Genomic DNA, 4,011 nt, shown 5'->3' with positions numbered 1-4,011 from the left:
ACTTTGTAGAAATCACATTGAGAAAACCTTTATATGAAAAGGATCATGTAGCTGAGGGGAACATGGAGAATCTCTCTGTGCACCTGCCAAAACTCCATTTACACTGGAGAAATTGTAGACGAAATGAGGACCACATGCTGTTGCTTCAAATATCGATATCTGCTGGTGTGGCGGTAGGGCACTGTGAGCTAGTAGTAGTATATTCTACTTTGTGTTTGTCTGTAACAAAATTTAATTCTGAAATTCATGTGGGTGTGGCCCTGGGGGGGGGGGGAGCTAAGCCAGATGCTGTGGGGGGTAAACAAAGTCAAAGGGAGGCAACTGTCCCCTCCCATCAACTGACATCCCTGAACAACAGCTCAGTTTGCCCAGTATGTTGAGGAGTTAGCAAAATTGTCTGACCAGGTCTCCTCACTTGAACTGCCACAAAACCGAGATTGCTTGAAGGTGCCCTTTGCTTTACTTCCCACATACTCTCAGTGGAATGGCTGTTGTTGAAGTATATAGGACCACCAGTGTACACTTGTATGGGACCACCTTTGTTCTTTTCAGCAATGTACTGGATTAGAGGAATCTGTGATATTCATAAAGGCTAGCTTCATCCAGGCCCTACTTATAGGTGGCCTGGTTTGTTTCAACCTTTTTGATCTGCCTCAACTGGTTCATCGTCATTGCATGCTTACTGTTATAGCTGGATTAACAGCAAGCATAATCTCACCAGCCTGGTGGCTGTCTTCCCTGTCTCAAAATCTGTGCATGCTTGTAACTCTGTAGATAGTATAATAGATGGTATAACAGGGTATAATATTGCCGGTGCTTGGAACACCTGTCAGCATGGTCAATGATGTCAATAATCTGCCATGCGCAATGGGACCCTGGTCTGAATCTGCGAAAAATGACTTAAGCACCTAACTAATTGTTAATGAGAATACCAGTGATGTCTGGCCAGCTCTGTAGGACTCTTTCAAGCATGAGACACTTGATGCAGCTCAGGATCAATATCAATATCAAGGCAGAAATTCATCTTGCAGGAGACTTTGGAGACCACAGATGTGGTCTCCAGATGTGTTGCATGGCTGGACTGAATGGTGATCAGGATTTGTGACATTCCTTGGTACGCAAGACTTGGGAGCTGTTTGGAAGGGACAAAGTACAGTATATCAGGAGATCAAAGAACATTTTTAAATAAATGTCCTTCACCCTGCCTACCAAGTCCTGAGAAAGCTGAACTCCAAGCCTTCCTCACAGACAACTGCAGACACTCACTGGAAAGATGGATGATCTTAGATCATGTTGATGTTCAAGAGTGTTGGGTTGAGCAATCTGGATATACTCAAGTCCACAATAGACTGTATCCTGGTGCTCGAATCATTGTGGAACACTGCCGTGAATTTGGTTATGGGCTGATCACAGCCTACATCAACCTGAAGAAAGGATCTGGATAGGTGGGGAATTCCAACAAAGAGTATTGGATTAATAGCAAGGCTGTATACTGGTACTGAAAATGCTATGAAGTGTGGTGGGGGCCTGTCGAGCTTCTTTCCTGTTAATTCAAGAGTGCGGCAAGGCTGTGTTCTCACACCAACACTTTTCAACACTTGTATGGATTGGATAATGGGCACAGCTACTATCCAAAGTCACTGTGGAGCAACACTAGGCAAAATCAAGGTCATTGATTTTGACTTTGCTGACGATGTTGCTAGTTTTTCTGAGTCCCTGGAATCTCTGGTGGCAGCTCTTGATGCATACAGCAATGAAACTTTGGTCTAAAGGTCTCCTGGAAAAAGATCCAGGATTTTGGGGGCCTGTTCAATGGGTACATGCTTGCAGCAAGGACATCAAAGTCACTGCAAGCTTTACATACCTTGGTAGTGTAGTCCATGACTGGCCTGTCAAACCAGGAAGTCAGTAGACGGATTGGCATGGCAGCAGATACTATGAACTCGGTGAGCAAGAGTATTTGGAGATACCAGTACCTGTGCAGAAGGACCAAGTTATGTGTCTCCAAGAACCTGATACTGCCAAATTGGAGATACCAGTACCTGTGCAGAAGGACCAAGTTATGTGTCTCCAAGAACCTGATACTGTCAAATTAGCTTTAAGGAAGTGAAACCTGAATGCTATCTAGTGCCTTGGAGTCACATTGTTACAGGTACTTGCACTGGAACATGAGGTACAGTTGACAGGACCTGTGTCCATAACGACGACTACACCGTGAAACTTGCATAGGACCTGTTACCTGCACTAACACAAACCACCAACTCAGGCTATATGGGTCACCCATGGATGACCCTGCCCATAAGGTTGTCTCTTCCAGAGACAACCTTGGGTGGAGGAGGCCTGTGGGGTCACCGTGGAGTCTGATAAGGGGAAGCTGGATGCTAAAGCTCATTTGTCTAACAGTTACAGTCACTGCCTAGTATTAACAGTACTCACAAGACCTGCATGAGGCCAATGAACCAGTAACTCTAGCCTCTTAAAGGAGAAAATATAATTAACCACATATCTTGCTGAAATAAAGGAACAAAGAGGCATGTTGCTACGTAGGGGAAACCCCCTGAGGAAAGGCCAAGAGGGATGCGATCCCACCTACAGAATGAGCATCTAGATTGCCATTTGGCCATCCCTCTCCAGCTAATGAAGAGAAAGAGGGCCATCTCAAGGCTAGTCCAGCTGAGAGAGGGAACTCAAGCCTACCCCATGGCAAGGTGGTTCTTGTTGCAGGGGGTTTGTTGTAGCAGTCATGCTCTTACAACCGTCATGCAGCTCGCACTCTGTGTATTTCCCAGGATGGGTCATGCCACATCCAATAGCCTCGTTATATCTAAGATTCAGAATCCAGCACATCCTGAGCAGCAGCTACATAAGAAAGCCCTGTCTTCTGCTGACTGGGGAGCCTACACTGTCTGTGCGCGGCATGGCCCTTATGTTACTGTTGGTTCACAGTGTAATGGGTGGTGGGAATACTCAGTGTGCTAGATTCATCCACCCTTGACCTGATCTTTTGGTAACCTCATATTACCTTTAATTGGCAGAGACAGACAGGAACAGTCTATACAATGCATGTATGCAGGAATCTTTTTATGTATACACATATAATTGCATAAATAAATACATACATCGCATAGTTAATGGGAGTAAGAATGAAAGGGGCCCCCAAATGATGACTGACATTAAACAGAAGTCTGAAAATTTCCAAGATTTACGAAGATACATACCATGTATTTACTAGTTATTGTAGACTATAGAAATATTCAACAACAAGAAGTGTACTTTAAACACACACACACACACACGTATGTATATATGTATATGCATATACACATATATATATGTGTGTGTGCATTATATATATATATATATATATATATATATATATATATATATATATATATATATATATATATATATATATATTTATGTGGCCGCGGTAGCCGAGTGGTTAGAGCATCGGACTGTCACGACGGCAATCTGAGTTCGAGGGTTCGAGTCACCGGCCGGCGCGTTGTTCCTATGGCCAAGGAACTTCACCTCGATTGCCTGCCTAGCCACTGGGTGGGCAAGCCAGCCCAAGTCAGTGCCGGTCCCAGAACCGGGTAAATAGAGATGGTGACTCAATAAAAACACCGGGCGGAAGGCAACGGCAAACCACCGCTCTAAATTGCCAAGAAAATCATGGAAATCCATGATCGCCAACGTCTTTGTAGGACAGGGCACTTGAAAAAAGAAAGAAAGAAAGAAAGAAAGAAAAAAAAATATATATACATATTATATATATATATATATATAATATATATATATATATATAAAATATATATATATAATATATATATGCATATATATATATAAATATATATTTAATATATATATATATATATATATTATTATATGTATATATATGTATATATATGTATATATATAAATATATATATATATATATATATATAATATCTATATATATATATATATTAATATTTTATTACATATACACACACACACACACACACACAC

Source organism: Penaeus monodon, chromosome 18 (assembly GCF_015228065.2).
Source record: "Penaeus monodon isolate SGIC_2016 chromosome 18, NSTDA_Pmon_1, whole genome shotgun sequence".
In the NCBI taxonomy this organism is placed as follows: Eukaryota; Metazoa; Arthropoda; class Malacostraca; order Decapoda; family Penaeidae; genus Penaeus; species Penaeus monodon.
The sequence above is the reverse complement of the archived record's forward strand: the minus strand, read 5'-3'. Positions refer to the sequence as shown.